The sequence below is a fragment of the Calliphora vicina genome, chromosome 2 (assembly GCF_958450345.1).
Source record: "Calliphora vicina chromosome 2, idCalVici1.1, whole genome shotgun sequence".
NCBI classification, from domain to species: Eukaryota; Metazoa; Arthropoda; class Insecta; order Diptera; family Calliphoridae; genus Calliphora; species Calliphora vicina.
The window spans coordinates 137,608,553-137,620,894 of NC_088781.1; the positions used below are offsets into that span (position 1 = coordinate 137,608,553).

The window sequence follows — 12,342 nt, forward strand, 5'->3', positions numbered from 1 at the left end:
TTTTTTGTTTTGTGAAAAAAAAGAAACCTATAAAATGTGTGCTGATTACTACTTTTTTTTATAAGATTTAAGTTCCTTAAATAAATAATAATGATTCTCGTAAAAAAAATAAAACATTGGCAAACATTATAGAGACTGATAAGGGTGCGGTTTGAAAGCTGTTCTAAATAGCTTTTTAACTTCTTCTTAAACGGAAGTTAACGTTTTTAACGTAGTGCTCTTGTTTTTGCTGTTGTTTTCTTAAAAATGGTGGGTGTTATTAAATCGAAGTAATTAGAAAATCACACCACAGCAAAACTTGTACTTGTTGTGTGTTAGAATTTTAAATTACTTGGAAATAAGATTAATTGAATAAACTTGGCAACAAAAGAGATTTAATGACTGAAGGGGGTTTTGTTATCACTAAAGTAGAAAATAGAGCAAACATATTCAACGATTTTGCAGGATTTAGTTGGAAAAAATCTGTTTAAAAATTAGTTGATTCCAGGAAAATGTTGTGTTCATTAGCCCATGTTATATTCGCAAATTAAAATTTTTTGAATGACATGTTACAAGGCTGTGCTGAATTTTGTTTACCTTTCACTTAAATTATTGTAAAAAAAAAGACAAAGAAAAAAGTTTTTTCTGTAAAAATAATTTTTTTATAAAAATAACTTTAATGTGAGTAAAAAATTTCAGCGAAAAGTTGAATGAATGAAAGATTTTTCTGCTGAAATATTATTTTTTGTGTATAAAAATATTTTAGTTTCCTTTAAATAAAATAAAAACCTTTATTAAACTTTATAAATAACAAATGTTTTAATTGATTTAAATTTAATTTTGAATTTTTTTTTTAAATGAAAATTTGCAAAATCCAAAGAAAATAAATATTAATAAAAATTGTTATCTTTCGAATATGATGAAATCTAAAAACTAATATTAGGATCGAATAATTGAATATTAGTATAGATTAATCGAGTATGAATATTATTATACATACTCAATTTTTCGACCCTTATAATTCTAATCGAATATTAGAATCAAATATGAGAACCAATTAATCGAATATAAGAATCGATTAAACGAATTTTAGAACATTCGATTTATTAAAATCTATTATTCGAATATTATTTTTGTTATTATATTTCCAAACGATTAGTTATTCATTTATTTACCCAAAAAAATTCCCCATATATCAAATAATTTCAATATTCAATTAATCGATTCTAATATTCGATTAATCAATTTTAATCGATTATAATAATCGATTAATCGGTTTTTATACTACTATAATCTTATTTTAATGGATTCTAATTTTCGATTAATCGATAATAATATTCGATTAATGAATTATAACGTTTGATTAATCCATTCTAATATTTAATAATCATGATTTGATTCTAATTATTCGATTTATTAAAATCCATTATTCGAATATTAGTATGGAATAATTGAATAATAGAATCGATTAATCGAATACTGGAATCGGTTAATCGAATATTAGAAGCGATTAATCCAATGTCAGAATCGATTACTCGAATAGTAATTAATGGAAATATAGTATATTCGCTTAATTAAACATTAAATTTAATCGTATGTTAGAATCGATTAATTGAATAATATAATCGATTAAACGAATATTTGTTTCTATTAATCTAATGATAGAATAGATGAATTGAATATTATAATCGAATCGATTTCTAGAAATAAATATTCAGTTAATTAAAGATTAGAATCAATAAATCAAATATTATAATGTATTAATCGAGTATTAATATTGATTAATAGAATATAAGAAGGTATTAGAATCGATTAATCTAAGCTTAAAATCAACTTATTGAATATTAGTATCGATTAATTGAATATAAGAACCGTTAAACACAATGTTGGAATATATGTATGTAGTATTAAAGGAATATTAGAAATGATTATTGGAATGTCTATTAATCGTATATAATAATCGATTAATCGAATATAATAATCGATTAATCGAATATAATAATCGATTAATCGAATATAATAATCGATTAATCGAATTTAATAATCGATTAATCGAATATAATAATCGATTAATCGAATCTAATAATCGTTTAATCGAATATAACAATCCAATAGTCGAATATAACAATCGATTTAACGAATATTTTAATCGATTAATCGAAAATTTCAACCGATTAATCGAATATTTTAATCGAATCTTTTAATCGTTTATTCGAATATTATATTCGATTGTTCGAATATTAAAATCGATTAATCAAATATTAGAATCGACTAATCGAACATTAATTCCGGTTAATTGAATATAAGAATCGATTAATCGAATATTAAAATCGGCTAATCGAATATTAAAATTGATATTATAATCGATTTTTCAAATACATATGTAGTATTAAAGGAATATTAGAAATGATTATTGGAATATTTTAATCGACTAAACGATTAATCAAATATAATAATCGTTTAATCGTATATAACAATCGATTAATCGAATATAATAATGGATTGATCGAATCTAATAATCGAATATAATAATCGTTTAATCGAATATAACAATCCATTAATCGAATATAGCAATCGATTTATCGAATATTTTAATCGATTAATCGAAAATTTCAATCGATTAATCAAAATTTCAACCGATTAATCGAATATTTTAATCGATTAATCGAATCTTTCGTTTATTCGAATATTATATTCGGTTGTTCGAATATTAAAATCGATTAATCAAATATTAGAATCGTCTAATCGAACATTAATTCCGGTTAATTGAAAATAAGAAACGATTAATCAAATATTAGAATCGTCTAATCGAACATTAATTCCGGTTAATTGAATATAAGAAACGATTAATCGAATATTAAAATCGGCTAATCGAATATTAAAATTGATTAATATAAGAATCGATTAATCGAATAGAAGAATAGATTAATCGAAGATTTTAATCGATTAATCGAATATTATAATCGATTATTCAAATACATATTTTATTCGATTAATCGAATATTAAAATCCAAGAATAAGAATCGATTAATTGAATATTTTAATCGATTAATCGAATACTTTAATCGAATATTATATTCAGTTGCTCGAATATTGAAATCGTTTAATCAAATATTAGAATCGACTAATCGAACATTACAATCGGAATATAAGAATCGTTTAATCGAACATTAACATTGGTTAATTGAATATAAGAATCGATTAATCAAATGTTAAAATCGGTTAATCGAATATTTGAATCGCCTAATCGAATATTAAATTTGGTTAATTGAATATTAAAATCGGTTAATCGAATAGTTTAATCGATTAATCGAATATATATTCGGTTCGAATATTAAAATCGTTTAATCCAACATTAGCATAGACTAATCGAACGTTAAAATCGGTTAATTGAATATAAGAATCGATTAATCGTATATTAAAATCTGTTAATCGAATATTAAAATTTGTTAATCGAATATTAATATTTCTTAATTGAATATAAGAAGCGATTAATCGAATATTAGAATGGATTAATTTACATCTTATAAAAAATATTCTAATTCAAACTCAAAATCTTTTCAAATGCAATCTGATGAATTGTATGTTTATTAAACAAATTTGTTTTGTTATTATATTTCCAAACCATTAGTTATTCATTAGTTTAGATATTCATTTATTTATGCAAACAAATTCCTCATATATCAAAGAATTTCTATTATGACTTAAGGGAATTACACAAAGTGTCCCACTCTCACTTTTATTTCACACACATTTTTATTCAGATTATGGCAAATAAATAAAATGTGTTTAATTTGCTCTACATATAAAATATGTAAAGATTGTTGTGCAACACAAGTTTCAGTTGATTTTTTGTAAAAATTTTGAAAAAAATTGTATTTTTGAATGTGAAATAACTTTGGAATCCAAAATGATTTTTTGGGTCTTTTTTCTAGTTAAAATATTTACACAAATAAGTGTATGTATGTATATGAATTTGTCCGCCATTTATCATTTATTTGACAGTTAACTTCCCAACATCATAAAATAGCACAAATAATTACCCTCATCTCAAATTTACCTGCTTATATAAAACTGTTAATTACTTTTAATTTTCGTTTAATTTCAATGTCATTTAATTTGGGAAATATTCAATTAACATGGATTGTAACAACTATTATAAGTACCCATCATCAACCAACCAACCAACCATTCAATCATTTATTATTTAAACAATGTTAGGTTATGTCCATTTTATTTGATTGTGATTTTAATTTTTTATACACTCAAACCAATTTACAACACAAATATACACTGTAAAAATAATTTTTTTTTTAATACATATGTATTTAGTAATAAAGGTCAGTGCCAGTTTTATCATGTCTCATCTTGAATATCATCACATCTACATCTATGATTTAGTAAAATTTTATAACTGAATGCTGTAAATGAAATTAATAAAATATTAAAAAGAATTTACTTAAATGGGGACTAGCAGTAAAAAAGTGCAAATCATATAAAAACTACTATGTTCAATGTACTCGTTGAAAAATGTTGACCTTTACACATGCTTTTAATATAATTGAGACTGACAGAGAAAGAGAGTGTGTAATAAATAAGTTATTTGTAGTTTACAATTTAAAAAAAAATAAACTGAAATCAACTAGTCATCATCAATCAAGCAAATATTAAGAAAAGCTATAATAAAAATTGTGTAAGAAATTGTTTTAAATTAACGTTTGAAGCTATATTGAAAACGCGTTTCCTATTTCGAATGGAAGCATGCCTAAACATGCTTGAATTTCACGAATAATCATGCAGTATCAAGTCCTGTCCTATTAATACGATTCTAATCACTATCCTTGTTATATTTTATCAAAGCAATTAATTAATTTCCTGTCATACTTATTAAAATTAATTACAAAAACTTTCATATGTCATCAACTACTACTAAAAGTGTCATTCCAAAAAATTCTGAATTTTTCCCAGAAACGTCATTAGAATAATTTCATATTTATTTTTAGCTCTTTACAAATATTCAGTTGTTAAACAATATATTACAAAAAAACAAAAAACTGAAAATTTAACAATACGACTTCATACTCACAAACTGCCATAAATATTTAAATAACAATAATAATAATCTTGATAAATGTATTTAGAAATATTTTTTTTTTATTTAAAGGGAAATTATTTCAACTTTGCAAATGCCAGTGGGTGTTAAAACATGAAAATAATAATAATAAAATAATACTACAACTGCTAATAATTGTGTAAATATGTAAAATAATGTAAATAATTTATAAACAATAAAAAAGCTGACTGAAACTTCTGTCGCACAACAATATTTTCCAATTTTATAGAATAAATTAAATACATTTTATTTAATTGCAAGAAATAAAAGTGAGAGTGGGAAATTTTGGGTAATTCCCTGGTAGATATAAAAGAAATTCTTTCATATATGGGGATTTTTTTAGGTAAATAAATGAATAACTAATCGTTTGGAAATATAATAACAAAAATAATTTGTTTAATAAACATACACTTTAACAGATTGAAAAGAATTTGAGTTTGATTTAAAATATGTATTTGAACATATTAAATGGGATTTCTTATAAAGCTCATAACAAAATAAATTGTGACCTGGGGTTATATATACTCTAACCAGGGGGATCTCAACCACTAACATATAATTTCTTCAATATTCGCTTTTTGGGCGATATAAATCGCGATCAATGATTTATAGATAATGAAACATAGTTTTGAAAACTTTCATCTAGTGGGGGATACCTCAATCTTTTTTTATATTAATATTCGATTAATCGTTACGAATATTCGATTAAATGATTCTAATATTCGAACAATTGATTTTAGTATTCGATTAATCGTTTATAATATTTGATTAATCGAATTCAATAGCTATTAATGGATTATAATAGCATTTAATAGATCATAATATTCGGTTAACCGATTCTAATATTCGATTAACCGATTGCAATATTCGATTAATCAATTTTAATAGCGATTAATCGAAAATAATATTAGATCAATGGATTATAATACTAATATTCGATTACTCAATTCTAATATTCGATTAATCGATTATAATATTCGATTATAATATTCGATTTATCGATAATATTCGATTAAACGATTACATATAATATTCGATTAATGGATTAAAATATTCGATTAATCGATTCTTATACTCGATTCTAATATTAGATAAATGATTCTAATATTCGATTAATCGATTATAATCTTCTATTAATGAATACTAATATTCGACTAATAGATAATAATATTCGATTAATGGATTATTTGATTAATCGATTCTAATATTAGATTCTTTTGATTTTATTAGATTGGAAAATTCGAATAATTGATGGTAGTATTCGATTATCGATTATAATATCAATCAATAGATTCCAATATTCGATTAATCGATTATAATATTAGATGAATCCATTCTAATATTCGATTCTAATTCTCGATTAATCGATAATATTATTCGATTCTAATATCGATCAATGGATTCCAGTATTCGATTAATGGATTCTAAGATTCGATTAATCAATTTTAATAGCGATTAATCGATTCTAATATTCGATTAAAATATTCGATCAATCGATTAAAATATTCGATCAATCGATTATAATATTCGATTAATCAATTTTAATTTCGATCATAATATTCGATTAATCGGTTCTAATATTCGACTAATCGATTCTAATTCTCGATTAATGGATTATAAAATTTGATTAATCGATTGTAGTATTTTATAGATTCCAATATTCGATTCAACAAATATTAGATTCTAGAATTCCAATAATTGAATCAATTGATCAATCGATTATAATATTCGATAAATCGATTATAATATTCGATTAATCGATTATAATATTCGATTAATCGATTATAATATTCGATTAATCGATTGTAATATTCGATTAACCGATTCTAATATTCGATTAACCGATTGCAATATTCGATTAATCAATTTTAATAGCGATTAATCGAATATAATATTCGATTAATAGATTATAATATTCGACTATAATATTCGATTAAACGATTATAATATTCGATTAATCGATTCTAATACACGATTAAAATATTCGATTAATCGATTAAAATATTCGATTAATCGATTCTAATACTCGATTAATCGATTCTAATATTCGCTTAAACGATTCTAATATTCGATTAATCGATAATAATATTCGATTAATCGATTATAATCTTCTATTAATGAATACTAATATTCGATTAATATATAATAATATTCGATTAATAGATTATTCGATTAATCGATTCTAATATTATATAGATTCTTTTGATTTTATTAGATTCTAAAATTCGAATAATTGATGGTAATATTCGATTATCGATTATAATATCGATCAATAGATTCCAGTATTCGATTCTAATATTCGATTAATCGATTATAATATTAGATGAATCTATTCTAATATTCGATTAATCGATTCCAATTCTCGATTAATCGATAATATTATTCGATTATAATATTCGATTAATCGATTATAATATTCGATTAATGGATTATAATATTAGATGAATCGATTCTAATTATCGGTTAATCGATAATAATATTCCATTATTCCTTTCTAATATCGATCAATACAGTCCAGTATTCGATTGATGGATTCTAATATTCGATTAATCGATTATAATATTCGATCAATCGATTCTAATATTCGATTAATCAATTTTAATATCGATTAATCGATTCTAATATTCGATTAAAATATTCGATCAATCGATTATAATATTCGATTAATCGATTATAATATTCGATTAAACGATTATTATATTCCATTATAATATTCGATTAATCGATTAAAATATTCGATTAATCGATTAAAATATTCGATTAATCGATTATAATATTCGATTAATAGATTATAATATTCGACTAATCGATTATAATATTCGATTAATCGATTATTATATTCGATTAATCGATTATAATATTCGATTAATCGATTATAATATTCGATTAAACGATTATAATATTCGATTAATCGATTATAATTTTAGATGAATCGATTCTAATTATCGGTTAATCGACAATAATATTCGATTATTTCTTTCTAATATCGATCAATACAGTCCAGTATTCAATTAATGGATTCTAATATTCGATTAATCAATTTTAGTTTCGATTATAATATTCGATTAATCGGTTCTAATATTCGACTAATCGATTCTAAATCTCGATTAATGGATTATAAAATTTGCTTAATCGATTCTAGTATTTTATAGATTCCAATATTCGATTCAACAAATCTTAGATTGTAGCATACGAATAATTGATGGTACTGTTCGATTAATTATTCAATTATACGATTCTAATAATCGATTAATCAATTTTAATCGAGTATAATAATTGACTAATCGGTTTTTATACTATTATAATCTTATTTTAATGGATTCTAATTTTCGATTAATCGATAATAATATTCGATTAACCAATTATAACATTTGATTTGATTAGATTCTAAAATTCGAATAATGGATGGCAAAATATCAATTAATAAATTCTAATATTCGATTAATCGATTACAATATTCGAAACTTATTATTCGACTTTATTAAACGGATTTTATAATTTCCAAACAAAATTCTTTGAATTCTTTGAATATGAAACAATAAAGAAAATGTTTGTGATTATAAATATTTGTTACGAATTCATTTGTGCCTTTAGTATTTCATTAATTTTATAAAAATCATCATCTGTTAATCATATTCTAAAAATAACAATTTTGATTTAGTTTTTTTTTTGTCTGTTTGTATTTTCCATTAACAAATTGTCACTTGAATTTAAATAAATTTGAAACAATTGAGACAATTTTCGAAATTAAATTTAAATCAATTAAAATATTTTTTGTTCATAAAGTTCAAAAAGGTTTTTTTTTTGTTTTGTTTGGTTTTATTTAAATGAAAATAAGTTCGAAATGTTGAATTTATGTGTAAATTTATTGAATGATTTGTGTAAGAAAAAAATGTTGCACTATTGTGAATAATTTAACGTGTGTATTGTGAATTTAATTAATTGAACAACAAAACAAAAACACAAAATTCATTTAATTGAAAGACAGCAATATTTAAATTGACATTTAACAAAAGGCAATTTGTTAATACACACCATTTAATAGAAGTTGCAAAAAAAAAAAAAACTACAACACAAATAAAAAAATAAATAAAACACAATTTGTTTAAAAGTTAACAATCTAAAGAAATAAAAAGCAACACAAAATATAAACATTTGTACATATTTACATGAAATTTAAAACTTTTAACCAATAAATATGTTAAATTTAGCAATTACACTCAATATAAAACATTAATAATTTAAAGTGAATAAGATTTAATATTTATAAATGCTAATTCGCTTTAAACTTATTATAGATATTTTTTATTTTTGTTGACTTCTGTTTTTAACATTATTATTCATTCAATTTATGCATATTTAATTATGAGTTGACATTAACAAATCACTCGTTTTAAAACAATCAAATTCATTCATTTCTGTCTTCAACATTCACTTTCAATGTCAATGATACAACAAATAACGTAAAATGTTTATGCGTTTGTTTTTTGTTTTGGTTTATTTTTCAAATATTTATAATTTGTTTAAACATTTTCATTTGATTTTTTTTAAACATTTGCCTATACACGTATATCTACCTAAATATATCTGTATTTTAAATTCTTTGGCCAGCATAAAATTGTTTTGTTTTACTTAGACGTCATTAGTATTTTTTGACGTTTGTATTGAGATATTACTTGTCGAAATTAATTTAAACAAATTACAAACTAATCAGCTGGTCTTATATTTGGATGCAAACATAGTCTAAATTATGGAGAAATTAAATAAAAATTGTGGTATTAGTTATTCTACTCGGATATTGTTTTTCCCATTGACACACATAATATCATCGCCTTTCGATTCTAATAGTCAATTAAACGACTCTAATATTCGAGTAATCGGTTCTAATATTCGATTAACCGATTCAAGTATTCGATTAATCGATTGTAATTTGTGATTAATCAATTTTAATAGCGATTAATCAATTACAATATTCTATCAATGGATTATAATACTAATATTCGATTATAATATTCGATTAAACGATTATAATATTCGATTAATCGATAATAATATTCGATTAATCGATTATAATATTCTATTAATTGATTATAATATTCGATTAATCGATTATAATATTCGATTGATCCATTATAATATTCGATTAATCGATAATAATATTCGATTAATCCATTATAATATTCGATTAATCGATTATAATATTCGAATTATTGATTATAATATTCGATTAATCGATTATAATCTTCTATTAATCGATTATAATATTCGATTAACCAATTTTAATAGCGATTAATCGATTATAATATTCGATTAATCTATTATAATACGCACTAAAATTCGATTAATAGATAATAATATACGATTAATCGATAATAATATACGATTAATCGATAATAATATACGATTAATCGATAATAATATACGATTAATCGATAATAATATACGATTAATCGATGATAATATACGATTAATCGATAATAATATACGAATAATCGATAATAATATACGATTAATCGATTATAATATTCGATTAACCAATTTGAATAGCGATTAACTGATTCTAATATTCGATTAATCGATAATAATATTCGATTAATCGATAATAATATTCGATTAATGGATTATTTGATTAATCGCGTCTAATATTGCATAGATTCTTTTGATTTTATTAGATTCTACAATTCGATTAATCGATAATAATATACGATTAATGGATTATTTGATTAATCGCTTCTATATTCTATATTGGATAGATTCTTTTGATTTTATTAGAGTCTACAATTCGAATAATTGATGCTAATATTAGATTAATCGATTATAAAATCGATCAATAGAATCCAGTATTGGATTAATCGATTCTAATACTCGATTAATCAATTATAATAATCGATCAATGAATTATAAAACTTTCATTCGATTAATCGATTATAATATTCGATTAATCGATTCTAATGTTCGATTAATCGATTATAATCTATTAATATTTGATTATTCGATTCTAATATTGGATATATTCTTTCGATTTTATTAGATTATAAAATTCGAATAATTGATGATAATATTCGATTAATCGAATCTAATATCAATCAATAGATTCCAGTATTCTACTAATCGATTATATTTAATTAAACGATTATTAGTTTAATTAAACGATTATTAGTTTAATCGATTTTAGTATTCGATTAATATATACAAATACATATTCGATTCTTATACTCGAATAATCGATTCCGATATTCTATTATTTTAATACTATTGCTAATATAATAATATTCGTTTAATCTATTCTAGTATTCGATTAAATTTCATGAATAAAATTATATCTCTTAATTTATTGTTCAAAAATATTTGATTATATAAAACTAGAAAATATGTTAAAAATTATTATATAACAAGTATTTATAATCGATTATGATATTCGAATAATTGATTCGATTTAAGGATTAAAACTAAATTTAAAAATTTCGCTAATATTTTATTTTCAGAAAGATCATTTAATGATATCGATTAATCGTATAAAATTATTCGAATAATCCAAAAAATTTTGAGAATTTTAGATTTATGATTAAAACTAAATTTAAAAATTTCGCTAATAATTATTTTGCAGAAAATTCACTTAATGAAATTCGATTAATTGTTTAAAATTATTCGAATAATCAAAAAAAAAAATATTGAGAAAACTTTTTTTTATTACTTATTTACAAACAAAATAAACAATCAATAAATTCGGTTCGATTAATTGATTAAAATTAAATTTTGAAGCTCAAACGCTTAAAAATTCTAAACTAATGTTCTACTAATCGATTAAAATTCAATTTCAAATAACAAACGATTAAAGTTCTCAAAATTTGTTTTTACATTTTATTTAGGCAAATGCTAATATTAAGAATGATCGAAATGAATGAATGAACCTAATTTATTCGATTAATCCATTAAAAGTGTTCGAATAATTGAAAAGACAAACAAACGTTTTTTATTCGTTTTTATGGTTTAAAATATGAGAATAATCATGATAAACGACTCAAATATTTTTAAAAATTATTCGAATATTCGCTTTTAAACCAGTATTTAACATGATTTTTTAAATAAATGTTTTAATTTTTCGTTTATGATTTAATCTCGAACTAAATCTATCATATTGAACAATAAATTTTCTTTAAGATTTTGCACATGTTAGATTTCTTTGAATACTATAAAGTACTTAAAATAAAATAAACTAATTAAACAATCACCAAACTAAACTCAACACT

At 22.2% G+C, this 12,342-nt stretch overlaps 1 protein-coding gene across 4 annotated transcripts in view; it reads right to left on the bottom strand.

The window, feature by feature from the left end:
• Window positions 1-12,342, bottom strand: part of LOC135952273 (bromodomain-containing protein DDB_G0280777) — a 148,623-nt gene that overhangs the window by 35,514 nt on the left and 100,767 nt on the right. The gene's annotated exons all lie outside the window — the stretch shown is intronic.